Genomic DNA, 15,069 nt, shown 5'->3' with positions numbered 1-15,069 from the left:
GGCTAGTCTTGGGAACCTGGGAGCTTCAGTTCCAGGCTGACTGGAGATAGGAAATAAGGCCTTGGGCTCATGGCAAGATATATTTTTGTCAATAAATATGTATGTGGTGGCCGGGCACTGTGGCTCACGCCTGTAATCACAGCACTTTGGGAGCCCAAGGTGGGCAGATCACGAGGTCAGGAGATCGAGACCATCCTGGCTAAAACGGTGAAACTCTATCTCTACTAAAAATACAAAAAAATTGGCTGGGTGTGGTGGTGGGCGCCTGTAGTCCCAGCTACTTGGAAGGCTGAAGCAGGAGAATGGCATGAACCCGGGAGGCGGAGTTTGCAGTGAGCCGAGATGGCGCCACTGCACTCCAGCCTGGGCAACAGAGGCGAGGCTCTGTCCAAAAAAAAAAAAAAAAAAAAAAAAATTATATATATATATATATATATATATAAAAGAAAACAAAAATAAAAATAAAAATTAAGTAAATAAATATATATGTGGTAAAAATATGAAGGGACATGAAAAAGTTCATGGAAAAATGGGATTAAAAGATGAAAATTTTAAAAATGCAAACTTTATTTCTCAATATAAGCTCTATCAAGGTCAAGACACTTTTGCAAGTGATGATTTCAGCCATTCAGTCAATCCCTAAAGAACTAAGGGTCCGGGGAATTTGACCATGTTAATGCAGTCTTCTTTACATTAGTAACTGCAGAAAAATGGGTGTTCTTTACAGATTTTTTTTAAGATTAGGAAAGAAAGAAACAAGTAAAAATCAGAAGGAGCCAAATCTGGACTGTAAGGTAAATGCCTAATGATTTTCTATAAAAACTCAAAAAATTGCCCTTGTTTGATGAGTGGAATGAGCAGGAGCATCGCCATGGTAGGAAAGGGCTCTCTAGTGAAGCTTTCCCAGGCACTTTTCTGCTAAAGTTTTGGCTAATGTTCTCAAAACACTTTCATAATTGACAGGTATTATTGTTCTTTGCCCCTCCAGAAAGTCAACAAGCAAAATGGCCTGAACATCCCAAAAAACTTGCCATGACCTCTGCTGTTGACTGGTCTGCTTTTGCTTTCACTGGACCACTTCCACCTTTTGGTAGCCATTGTTTCTTTTCTTTTTTTTTTTTTGAGACAGAGTCTCACTCTGTTGGCCAAGCTGGAGTACAGTGGCACGATCTCGGCTCACTGCAACCTCCGCCTCCCGAATTCAAGTGATTTTCGTGCCTTGGTCTCCCGAGTAGCTGGGATTACTGGCGTGAGCCAACAGGCCTAGCTAATTTTTTGTATTTTTAGTAGAGACAGGGTTTCACCATGTTGGCCAGGCTGGTCTGAAACTCCTGACCTCAAATGATGAACCCGCCTCAGCCTCCCAAAGTGCTGGGATTACAGGTGTGAGCCACCGCGCCTGGCCGGTAGCCACTGCTTTGTGTTTTGTGTTTAGAATCAACTGATAAAATTCATCCTCTTAAAATTCTTTGAAGAAATGCTTGAAGGTCTGGATGCCACTTGTTTAAAATTTCCATTGAAAGCTCTACTCTTGTCTGCAGCAGATCAGGGTGCGATGGTTTTGGCACCATCAAGTGGAAAGTTTGCTCAACTGTAATCTTTCAGTCAGAATTGTGTAAGCTGTGTAAGAGGAATCAATTGAAATGTCTATGGTGTTGGCTATTGTTTGTGCTGTGAATCATTGGTCGTATCCAATTAGGGCATGAATATGATTGTTTTTCTTCACAAATTGATGTGGATGGTCTGCTGTTGTAGGCTTTGTCTTTGATTTTGTCTTGTCTCTTCTTAAAACAAATTACCCATTTGTAAACTGTTGATTTGTTTGGAGGCATTATCCTCATAAACTTTTCATAAAGCATCAACGATTTAACCTTTCTTCCACTCAAGCTTCAGTATATATTTGATGTTTGTTCTTGCTTCATTTTAGCAGAATTCATGTTGGTCTGACAGGGGCTCTTTTCAAACTGATGCCTTATCCTTCTTAGTGTGTCAAAATCTGAAATCCATGCATAGTTTTTTTCATAATACGCATTTTCCATGTACTTTTTACAGCCCTCTTGTATAAAAAACACTTCATAGGAATAAAGTATACCAATGTCAGGAGACAATGGTTATTTCTTGGGAGGAGTAATGGGGAAAGGATGGGGATAGAAATTTAGCTGTATATGTAAGGTGAGGTTTACTTTCTTAAATATTAGCATTTTTCATTTTGAGGGCTGGTGTACAGCTATCTATTGTAATATTTTTTATTTTTGGAGTGCTTTATAATTTTTTTTAATTTAAAGAAAAAAACTAAAGCTAAAAAAAAATCACAAATAAGAGAAATTTATTTTATACGTTAAAGGGAAAGACATAGCCATTCTTGGGAGAATCAAGGAAGTTGGTACCCCGACCCAGTGATAAAGATCTTGGAGGTCTATGAGGGAATTGACAGGTTTTTAAAATTTTTTTTTTCTTTTTGAGACGGAGTCTCGCTCTGTCACCAGGCTGGAGTGCAGTGGCACAATCTCAGCTCACTGCAACCTCCACCTCCCGTGTTCAAGCGATTCCCCTGCCTCAGCCTCCCGAGTAGCTGGGAGTACAGGCACACGCCACCAAGCCTGGCTAATTTTTTGTATTTTTGTAAAGATGAAGTTTCAACATGTTGGCCAGGATGGTCTCGATTTCCTGACCTTGTGATCTGCCCACCTTGGCCTCCCAAAGTGCTGGGATTACAGGCGTGAACCACCGCGCCCGGCCAACAGGTTTTTTCTAATCAACGTTCAGGCTTTATAAAATCGAAGGTGCAGTTCAAATAATGGAGGAGTGGAAGATCAAAAAGAAATGCTCTACAGGAAGCTCAGCATTGAGGGAAATCCTTGAATATGAAATGACAATAGAGTAAGGAGGTGTCTTGAGCAGATCAGCATACAGTGAGCTGGGAGTGTTGTTGTTATTGTTGTTTTTTAGTCTTGGCTTTTCAAGAGTTCTCATCCAGCATATGGAGTATGTAACAGCATTTTACTGAGTCACATACACGCATGTGCATGCACATGCACAGACACACACGAACACACAGAGTCTAACTGGAGTACACTAGCTCTAAGGCAAGGGACAAATTAGGATTCTAGGATTCCTATCAAGCTGTAATTTCTATTTTATTCCAAGTTAGTCTTCTAAAAAGATTTCTAGGCAGTCCTTTGGAAGCCAAGTGAGAGTTTCAAAATAAATTTCACATGTTTTAAAAAATGGCAGGATCTACTAAAAGACAATACTTCAAAATCCCCATGTCACAAAATCTGTGTCTATTTATGTGTTCTATAATGATAATCTACCTAGGGGTACAAAAGAAACCAGTATGAAAAAAATGAGACTACCCAAAGAAGGAACTAAGGTGTCAACAAGTGGGAAATAACTCATCAGGTCTGTAAGGAATTCCAGAAAGCAATCAGAAATACTGGTTCTTTCCCTTTCTACTGTATTTCTAATGAGTTCCTGCCACACCTTATTCCTATTTTTCCTGCTGCTCTTTTGCTTTTGGGTAAGGTTATGCTTCCTGTGTACTTCTCTCCCCCATCTTCTTACCTATTTTATATCTCTTACTCAAGGCACTGTTTGGCCATAGGTGATCTCTGGATTTTCCCCCATGTGAGTACTTCTTACTGATCACCTTACACCTGAGCAATTATGTATAAAGCACCAGGCAAGGTAAATCACTCTGTCCTCATTTTACATGAGAAACTGAAGCTATGAGAGGTTAAATCACTTGTCTAAGGCCAGACAGTATGCAAATGATAGATACAAGCCCAAATATTTCTGATTCTAAAGTGTGTGCTCTCTACTATACTTATGCCTTAATTTAACAAATATTTAGTCAGCACCTACCATGTGCCAAGTACTGTGCTAAGTGCTTGACACACAGTGTTGAACATGAAAACAAAAATAGAAATGATCCCTACCCTCATCCAGGCAGCAGTCTGCTCTCTGAAATGTTTCAGAAAGCCTCAGTGTAAAATGGCTCTGGAGCCGCCTATGCCAGAAAGCAGACATCAGTGACACTAGCTGACGTTTTAATTCCTGAGATTTCCAGCGTAAAGTCCTCCAGAACCACCAAAACAATGTAGGCAAGGTTTTCACACTGGGGCTCCTCGCTCTCTTCCAAACAAACCTTTCATGATATCATGGTTCCTTTTTGACGATATCTGACTTTCATTTGTGACTATGATGGACACTAGTTTTCTCCAGATTTTTTCTGTATTATAATGTGAAATAAACTACGGGTTCTTCCTCAGACTGTACTCTGGGTTGTTGGATCTGGGGCATTTCCCCAAGGCAGATTACCCAGCTAATGAAGGTCAACTCAAGGACTCATCACAATCAGTCTTTATTTCTTCATACAGCACCTCTAGAAATTATAGAAATAGTGTTCAATGTCTGGGCTCTGGATTCTTTTATGGTTCAATAATTAGCATGGCTTTCATTCTGAAATTCCCTTATGAAAAGTGAAGGAAAAGTCACAAAAATTCCCCATACACACAAATATTTTCATCACAATATTGTTAGAGAGAAACAAATGTCCAATAGCAGGTACTTGGCTACAGATATCAACTGACATGGAATATTATCACACCATTAACTATTATGGTTATGGAGACAATGCAGTAATGCAAGTATGAATATAATATAGTGTTAATACAAATATTATATATACATATACAGGAAATAAGAATATACTTTAAATGTGAAAAAAATAATTGAAGAAAATGAACCAAAATATTTACAGAGTTGCATTAAGAGTTATGTGGTTTTTTTCTCTACTAGCACTAAGAGTATAGTAAAAGACAGATTTGTAGCTATTCCTTCAGTCTTCGTGATTTCAACACATTTTTATAATAAGCAGCCACATAACTTCAAGTGTAGCCTGACTGTAAAGGGCCCAACAAATCAAAGGTTGAAATCTGCCTGCATAGTGCTGTCTTGGTCATTTTAACTCTCTTTGCCTCCATTTTCTTATCCACAGAACAAAGAAAATAAAGATATCTATCTCAAAGGTTTATTTGAAGGATTAGATGAGTGAATATTACTAAGAAGCCAACCACCGTGCCTGGCACACGGAAAGAAGTTGGTGAGAGTTAGCTGTTACTCATGTATACACATGGCAGTATGCCATTTACAGATCAGGATGCAATCATTCATTCATCTGTCCGTGTATTCATTTAACACATGCTCACTGAGTCCTGCCTAGGTGCCAGACAATATTCTAGGTGTTCTTAATAACAAGGCAAATTAGATGGTACTTATCCTCAAGGACCTCACGGTCTAATGAGGGACACAGGGAAATGACTAGAACGAAGATTAGAATGAACCTTAGAACCAAGGTTGGCAGAGGATGCTAGGGAGTACTTTGAAGGAGACTCAACTCAGCTTGGATCCCAAGGCATCTTCCCAGAAGGGCTCACACCTAAGCCATGTTCGGAAAGAGTCTTGGAGTTAATTAGGACAAGGAAAGCATTGGTGGAACAGGGAAGGAGGAAGGACTGCACCGAGTGGGGAAAGGCACCCAAAGGTGGTGAAGCACATGAGTCTGGGAAGTCAGCGATCACCTAGATGGCACCTGTGTCAATTACATCAGGACTTCATCAGCAATCTTATCATCTGAGCCAGGCCTTTTATGAGATGAGGCTTTACAAGGCAAAATTATTATCTGTGTCTGTGCATGTCCATGTGTCATCTCTTAGAAATGCAGTCCTATGCTGTTCTCGAGTCAAACCTCTGAATAATACAATATCACATGTTAAAATAGATTGAGGCATCACCCAGTGAACAGCTGTGTCTTCTAGCTATCAGGACTTTGCCAAACAAAAATATCTCCATGTGAGTAAGAATGAATTATAATAAGAATTCCATTCATATTTTGTCATTTTTATTGTACCAAAAAATATGTCTTTGTTACTTTCTCTATAGGAGGTGACAATTTGCTGACATATTTGGCTAGTTCACAAGATAAGAAATAAGACTCAGGATATGTATCACAGCAAAAGGATGAGGAGAAAAAAACTAGATGATTCTACTTGAAATTTTTATAGCTTCTGTTCTTCTTGAAAATAATTCAAAACGTATAACAAATCAAATACACCACTGTGGAAAATTCCATTTTTTGGTGGTGTGGGAGGGTGGGGTGTGACATAGAGGAAAGAGCCCAGGGTATGCTTGTACTAACTGCTCACATCACTCCCTGGCTGGAGGCCTGAATTATCCCAAATTCTGAGCTTTCACATTTTATAAACCAATAGATTTTTATCCTATCAGAATGGAATATCTGCATACATAATTACCATCTTTTAAAATTTGATGCATAGATCATAACTGTTGCATTATTTATTAAGAGTTAAATTATCCTGATTATTCTAAAAATAATGTTACTAGAATAGGTTTTAAAATTGCTCGTTTCATTCTTTAAAACCTACATTATGATTTGTTAAGTTAGATAAACAGTCCATATGAAACAGCAGTTGCACGAAAACTTACATTCCCTGGTATTGATAGCAGTGTGAATCTTAGCCTATGCAAGCATAATTTTATAAAACGGTCAGTGCCTTAATGGGGAAAAGGGGGCTATTTGAAATTCCTTTTTCAATTTTCCTTTCATAAACTCTACATACAACATTTAAACTGTCGTCATGAATGCACATATATATTTACATGGCTGTAAATCTGTCAAATTAGAGCCATTTGGAGAAGATTCTCACAGAATTCTTAAAAGGTCTCAGAGTTGATAACAAAACATTGGCTCGAGAGCTAGGAGACTGAAATTATTTTTATCACTTTACCCCAAATTTATTGAATAGCCTGGAGCCAACCAGAGTGCAAAAAGTGACCTTGCACACTGCCCAATTTAAGGGGAATGTTCTGGGAATCAGATAATAATTTTAAGATGCTTGGGACAGCTGGTTTGAGAGAGATAAACAAAAATGCAAACAGCTCCTTATATAGAACCTGTCTAATGTGTATTATTACTGAAGCACAGGAGTTAAAAAAAAACCCAAAGATTTAAAAGATTGTTTTGTGCTTTCCCTATTCTTCATTTCAGTGAGTAGCATGATCATCCAATAAACTGCATAATCTAGATACGTTGGTCAGAGGTAGATATATTTAAAAAAAGAAATTAGCATTCATTAGTTACCTACTATCTACTAGGCACTTAAATGTGTTATCCTTTTAGCCTTCACAATCATCCTATTTTATAGATGATGAAACTGAAGTTCACAAAGGCTAAGTAACTTATCTAAAATCACAGAGTTAATGGAACCTATTCGTCTATTTCTCTATTCCATATCTCTTCCATCTTCACATCCCTGGCCAATGCTTCCAATAGACTATTGAATCTTTGAATTGCACCTTCTGAGTATTTCTTGAGTATGTACCACTGTCTTAGTTTAAGCCTTTACCATTTCTCGCCTAATCTAATACGTGAGGAGTTTCTAATGGTTTCTTTGGTTCTGAAGTTTATTATTCTTTTTGTACAAGAGTATTTAGTCTTAAGAGTTATTTTATTCTAAACACAAAACTGTTTATGTCATTCTCATTACATATCTTTCTTTATCCCTGATTTATGAGTTACTTATGAGCAAGGGTAATATCAGCAAGATAGCAGACTAGAAGCTATAGGCCCTCATTTCCCTATAGAAACACTATATAAAGAGAAACCCAGGGACCAACGTAGCCTTGTAGGAACTCTAGAAACCAGTTAAGAAGCTGCAGCAACCAAGTGAGTACCTAATTCAAAACAAAAAACAAAAGAACACCAAACTTTTGAGTCCCATTGTTTTGACAACAGGACGTTTTGTCACCTTACTCCCCAACATAGCACGGTATACCACCCAGTCCCACTTCCTCTCTCAGGGAAGAAGAAAAAGAGTGGAACTTGCTTGCAATCTTATGGCTTGTCTGGCAGCTGTCCAAGGGACTGGTTTCTGTTTGACCTGACTAGGAGCACTGAAGGGAATAGTAGCATAACTTAAATATCAATCGAAGGCTGCTGAAAGTAGTGGCAGGAGTACTGGGTTTTGAGCTGCAAGGAGATTGCACCTGTGGGCAAAATATTATGGGCAGAGGAATACAATATAACATCTAAGGCCCTGAGAAGAAGCAGAGTGAGACTCTTAAAGAAATTAAGACATTTAAAGCATCTGTGTATAGAGGGAAATTGGAGGGGAAAGCACATGTGCCGGCCCTTGGAAGAGACATTTCCAGAAAAAATCTGAAAGGACCTTGAGATATCATGAGAGGCTGATTATTGGAGGTCGTCCCTTGCATAGAGCCAGTCTGCAAAGACTGGGAGAGGAGGCTGTTCTTTCAAATGCCCAATTTTCAACAAAAGGTCACAAGGCATACAAAAAAGAGGGAAACATGGTCCACTCAAAGGAACAAACTAAATCTCAAGAAACTGACTCTAAAGGAAACACAGGCCTTGGATTTAACAAAAACTTTAAAACAACTGTCTTAAATATGCTCAATGAGCTAAAGAAGAACACAGACAAGCAACTAAATAAAATCAAGAAAATGATGTGTGAACAAAATGAGACCATCAACAAAGTTTTTAAAAGAACCAAACAAAAATTGTACAGTTGAAAAACACAACAACTGAGATGAAAAACTTGGTAGAGGCTGGGTGCAGTGGCTCATGCCTGTAATCCCAGCACTTTGGGAGGCTGAGGCAGGTGGATCACAAGGTCATGAGTTTGAGACCAGTGTGGCCAACATGGTGAAATCCCATCTCTACTAAAGATACAAAAAAAAAAAAATTAGCCAGGCGTGGTGGCGCATGCCTGTAATCCCAGCTACTTGGGAGGCTGAGGCAGGAGAATCACTTGAACCTGGGAGGTGGAGGTTGCAGTGAGCCAAGATCGCGCCATTGCATTCTAGCCTGGGTGACAGGGAAAGACTACGTCTCAAAAAAAAAAAAAAAGGAAAAATTATTGCTAGAGGGGTTCAACGGCAGGTTTGAACATGCAGAAGAATGAGTAAACCTGATGATAGGTTATTTGAAATTATTATCTGATTAAGAAAAGAAAAAGGAGTGAAGAAAAATAAACAGAAACAAAGGAATTTATGGGACACCATCAAGTGGACTAATATAGGCATTATGAGAGTTCCAGAAGGAGAACAGATACAGAAAAAGACAGAGAGCTTATTTGATGAAATAACAACTGTAATCCCCGTGGTGACCACTAGGAAAATAGAATATACAATAAGAAACTGAGAAGGCAATCAAAACATGTCACTACAAAAAAAATCAAGTAAACACAAAAGAAGAAAGGCAAAAGGAAATGAGGGACAAATAGCTATAAGGTTTACAAAACACAAATAACAAAATGGCAATAACAAGTCTTTATCAGCAATTGCTTTAATTTTAAATAAATTAAACTCCCTAATTAAGAGACATAGATTAGCATAATGGATTTATAAAAAACTGAATCCAACTATATGCTGAGACTCATCTTAGATCTAGGAGGGACACACAGGTTGAATGTGAAAGAATGAGAATAGCTGCTCTCTGCAAATAGCTTCAAAAAGAGAGCAGTGGTGGCTATATTAATACTAGACAAAAAAAGACTTTAAATCAAAAAGTGTTATAAGAGACAAAAAAGGACATCCCAAAATATAAAAGGATCAATCCACACCACCCCCCCCCAAAAATATAAACATATATGTACCAAACAACAGAGCTCCAAAAAATATGAAGCAAACACTGATGGAACTGAAGGAAAAAACAGTTAGCTCTATAACAATAGTAGGAGACTTCAATACTTATGAGCCAGATCTAGTGCTTGGCAGGTAATAGGTACTCAAAAAGTGTTTGCAGAATGAATAAATGATTTATTGCATGATTCTATGAATTACAGTCATGAGGAGAAAAATGTGGAGCAAAGATCAGAACAATAAAAATTACAAGTATTACTAACACAAAAATGAAGATTAGATAAGGAAAGATGATCTTAGTCGATGATGGAAAGGTCAAAATTAGTATTCAGGGACTCCTTGGAAGAAGTATTCATTTTTAAATATATTTAGAGAGATAAATAAAACATCACACTTAAAAATAGCATCCATGGGCTGGGCATAGCGGTTTATGCCTATAATTCTAGCACTTTGTGGAACCAAGGTGGGAGGATCACCTGAAGCCAAGGAGTCAAGACCAGCCCAGGCAACATAGTGAGACCCCATCTCTACAAAAAAAAAAAAAAAAAAACAAAAAACCAGCGTGGTAGTGCACAGCTGTAGTCCCAGCTACTCAGGAGGCTGAGGTGGGTGGATCACTTGAGCCCAGGAGCTTGTGGCTGCAGTAAGCTACAATTGTGCCACTATACCCTAGCCTAGGTGACAGAGTGAGACCCTGTCTCTAAAAAAAAGAAAAAGAAAAATTGTGCACATGGCTTATATGTTTCTGGGTATTATCCCTATTGTATCTACACATTGATATATAATACTAATAATTTAAATGTGAAAGTAACATAGGCATAAATAATTGTAATGGGAAGCACAGTAGTTGCTGTTAGGTGTTGAAGGCTACCTAACTCCAAAGATTTAGTGTAAGCAGAGCCTTCAGGTGCTCCTGCAGAAAAACCTAACTGGGCTTCACTTCTTTGAATGACTGTTTAACCTCATACAAGTGAAAATGGCTTCAGATAGAACTTTTCCAGTTCACTGCAGTCACCCTTGGAAACTGCAGCACGCATAAACAAAACTTCGGAGACTGGGAATTCCCCGATAAGAAAGGAAGTCAAAGTCAGTAAAATTAAAAGGGTTTGTATAGCATTTTCATGGGGCCTTTACTACTTCACTTTTGGCAGATACACCTGGGTGTCTGGAAGAAGCTATTAATGAAAACAAATAACGATTAAATCCTTCTGTGGGCTGATTAGTGTTGTTGTAACAACAACAAATATTGTTTTGCATGAGCAAAAATGGTAACTCCAAATGTGGCCAGACATAAGGAAATTGTGGCAAAAGTCACAAGAGAGGTCAGGAGAGAAAGTGTGAGTGGACGAAGATGAAGGCACTCCCCATGTCAGAAAACAAAGCATCAGTCTGTTCACACTATCTTTACACAAAAATATCTAGTATTTGATAGCATGACAGTGTGACTACAGTCAATAGTAATTTAATTGTGTGTTTAAAAATAACTAAAAGAGTATAACTGGATTGTTTATAACACAAAGGATAAATGTTTGAGGTGAAAGATACCTCGTTTACTCTGATGTGATTATTACACATTGTATGTCCATATCAAAACATCTCATATACCCCATAAATATAAACATATACTATGTACCCACAAAAATTAAAATTTTTTTAAAAAGAAACTTTTCCCCTATCGTAGTGTCCACAATCACAATGGATCTTCACGTCTTTATCTCATTTCTTGTTCTCTGGTAAACAGAAAGATTCCTGTTTAATTGATAAAGAACCCAAGGGTCACAGTTCACACAATTAGTAGACTTTTGTTCTCCAGATCCAAGAGATTTTGTTCTTTTCTATCATTACATTTTGTTTTTCTTTTAAAATTTACATAATTAAATAGCTAGGTTATTCTATATGTATATGCTTTGGAGTTCTCATATGTTGCCACGACTCTTTTTCTATATAATGAATATTGGGTAAATTCCCCTTAAAGAAATAAATCACAAAACAGATTAAACATTTAAGTAGGAGCACTTTTTTTTTACATTCCCCAGTAAAAATTAAAAGTAAACTAATTTATTTCTTCTAAGTAAATAAGCACAAATATTACAACTGGAAATAGGCAATAACACTAAAACTCTGGGGCTGGAAACATTTGCAATTAGCCCAGGAGGATTTCTTTACAGATAACCAAACTGACCAGAGAGGTCAGGTCATGTCATTAGTTATAGAGCCTTGATGATGAAGCCCAGGTCCTAGAGTATTTTCAAAAACAGTGACTACTTCATCTTTAGAAAAAAATACAGCTCACTCTGCAAGCAATCTATCTCTAAAAAGGAACATATTTTTAAATAAGAAAAAGAAAAAGTAATGTTTGATATCCATAGCTAATTATCTTTATTCTAGTCACCCAGAGCACAACCAAGCCTTCAGAACATGGCATCATCCCACCTGGGATTAAAAGTGGCACCACACCCCAAATGATTAATGTACAAATACATATTTGATTACGAACATGACAAGTCAGGAAGGCTAGACAAGCCAGGAATAGGTATGGGAGCAACTGCTATTAAATATTTAAACAGCACTGATGTACAATAAGTACAATATGCCAAACATGTAAAGTCTTTGGCCTAAGGAGTTTGCTGTCAGCTGTAAAGCTGGTTATTCCAGAGATATCTGTTATGTTGCTTCATTTGGTAAACAATCCATTCCATACATCAAAAAGCCATCGTTCAATAAGCTTTCTTAGGGTTAAGAATTTACACCCAATTATTTAATGCAAAATTTGTATATACTTGTCACCATATTAATAATTTTAGGAAATTCACTTTTATTTTATGACAAGTTTAAGTTTATCTCCCTTGTTGAGTCTCTTTTCATCCTTTGTATTTTATTCTTCTATATTGTTGCACAAAACACAATTTTGCAACTATGGCATACATAATGACACAAGCAAAACTAAAGTGAATTAGAAAGTTTTGATTTTGTAAATCTGTGTTAGACAAGAGAAACTGTCATATAATCATAGCCAACAATATAAGCAGAAGCAAGATAAATTGGTAAATAATACTGACTCAAAAACATTATGCAACTTGATTGGCGCATGAAAAGCCTACATCATCTTTATCCAAAATATAGTAAGGAAAAGAGAAGTGAAAACAGTGATGCTTCCTTTGATGGAAAATGATTTTATTTAGCTCAGGTGAGGTACACAGGATATTGTATATTTCTCACTTACATAAATCTGTGTAGGACTCAAAGTAGTTAATAAGACAACAGGGATATCTTAAAGCAAAAGTAAAATAGCAAGAATCCAAGTGATAAGGGCTTGGAGAGAAGAGAGAAAAATAATATAAAATTAATACTAAGGAAGACTATTGTTTCTTAGAAAATGATTTAGTTCTAAGCATGTTTCCAATGGCTAAGACAGAGCAGGCAGTTCAGACAGATAGGCTAAATATTTACTCATTCATTCATTCATTCATTCTTCATTTATGTGATACAGTTTTCTACCTTCAGAAGGCTTGGAGCCTGGGTTGGGGATGGCAATACAAATACATATGTACAGACTTAAACACCATAATACCATGATGTACAAAGACCTGTGGAACAAAAGGCAGAATACAACTAAATCATGTGGGGGTGGGAGTGTGAGGGACAGTTTGAGAGATATGATGACATTTGAGCTTAGCCTTGGAATGGAATATGAGTCAGAGACAAGCAAGGTGGGCAAATGAGGAAGGCTGTATGAGAGCATAACGCCACTGGAATGCCATGAGGGTCAGAGAGCAGTCCATGGTGTGGTGTGACTGGAGTAGTGTGCAGAGAAGGATAAGGACCAGGAAAGAAAGCCTTCCATCTGTGTATGGGGCCAGACTGGGAGGGCTCCTGAGTCTTCAATGCCGTGCTGAAGAATGTGGGCTTGATTCTGAAAAAAGCTTAAACATGAGAGAGACACTATCAAGAAAAAAAAAAAAAGGCAGATTGTTACAGAAAATCTACCAGTGGATGAGAGAACTACTTCAGGAATGCAGTTCTAGACTCCAGGAGTCTTTAGGATGGTAGACATTCCTGGGATCAGCTATTATTTTTATCCCACTTTAGAAGGAAGAATCCAGGGCACACTAGGTGGGTAAATTATTAGTTAGATTCACACACTATTAATGGAAGGAGGAGAATATAACATAGTTATGGGGATGAAGGGCATCAGCATTTCCTGAGCACCCACTGTGGGCAGAAATCACTGGATACATGTGTCAAGGAAAGGAAAAAAATAGAAAACTTAGCTCTTCTATTCAAAGAGCTAATAATTAAGACAGAAAAATGACAGAAGCGTGCCAAAAGACAGTAAACTTCTTAGGAATAATACAGATATTTATTTATTCACACAAGAGTTGATATCTTCCTGAAAAGCATATATCCCATTTTTATAAAACGAATAATTTAAAATGCATTTATATAAGGAAATTTATCAATTCATAGTATGGATAATTTATACACTTGATAATCACCCTCCAATCAGTTTTCTGATTTTTTGTAATTAAATTATTTTTCAAAAAGGACAAAGCTATAATGTAAAATGAGTTGCAAAAAAGCTACCCTCATTGAGTAATGCTGTTACTCAAATTAACATATGAACTTATCACAAACTATTAATAAAAATATAAAATAATGTGGAACTCTGCTAACAAGATAGTCTTGCTCACTGATCCTTTAAGTTCCCTGGGTTGTCCCCAAACAAGTTTTATCTTCTATGTCCCTTAACTAAACCAGTCACTGTGCCTGTTCAAGTGAATACAACCATTTTCATAGCAAGAGAAATCCTCTTAAGACAGGAGAAATATGAGTCTTATCCCTTCCTAATGAGTGTACAAAAGTTTTAATTGATAGAGCTTCTAAAAAGAGCATAGTCTTTGGTAAGCAAGATAGTCTGAGCAACAGGATGATGCAGGGATGTTTAACTCCAATCACCATGCATATTTTCCAGGGCTCTGTTTGGACTAAGGTTTACCGTATATGCAAAAGAGAAAAAAAATGCTCTCTGGACTCCAACTGCCTTCTGCAGAGGATGAGTCTTGTTAGACTACAGAGTTTCTCAAAGAATAAGCTGAAGATCCCTCTAACAGAACCAAATCATGACTATTAAAAATACATATTCCTCAGCCAACCCCAAACCTGATAAACCAGCATCTGAAATTTTAACAAGATTTGCAGATGGTTCTCATGGACCCTTATGATAACCATGGGCTGAAAGGGAGCAGTCTCAGGCGGTCCTTTGGTTTATGAGGGGTACCTTGATTGGTTTCAGATGTGCAATGATAGGTCTGAAGAAGGGCTTGGGAGTAAGGCTGGAAAGAGCAGATATGCTCTATATGATCGAGGAAGAAGAAAATAAAATTCTGG

General features: G+C 37.5%; 1 protein-coding gene across 2 annotated transcripts in view; it reads right to left on the bottom strand.

Moving 5' to 3' along the window:
- Positions 1-15,069, bottom strand: part of FRY (FRY microtubule binding protein) — a 448,961-nt gene that overhangs the window by 318,887 nt on the left and 115,005 nt on the right. The window lies entirely within an intron of this gene.

This window comes from Pan paniscus, chromosome 14 (genome assembly GCF_029289425.2).
Source record: "Pan paniscus chromosome 14, NHGRI_mPanPan1-v2.0_pri, whole genome shotgun sequence".
In the NCBI taxonomy this organism is placed as follows: Eukaryota; Metazoa; Chordata; class Mammalia; order Primates; family Hominidae; genus Pan; species Pan paniscus.
Note: the sequence above shows the minus strand (reverse complement) of the source record. Positions and strands in the feature narration are given on the sequence as shown.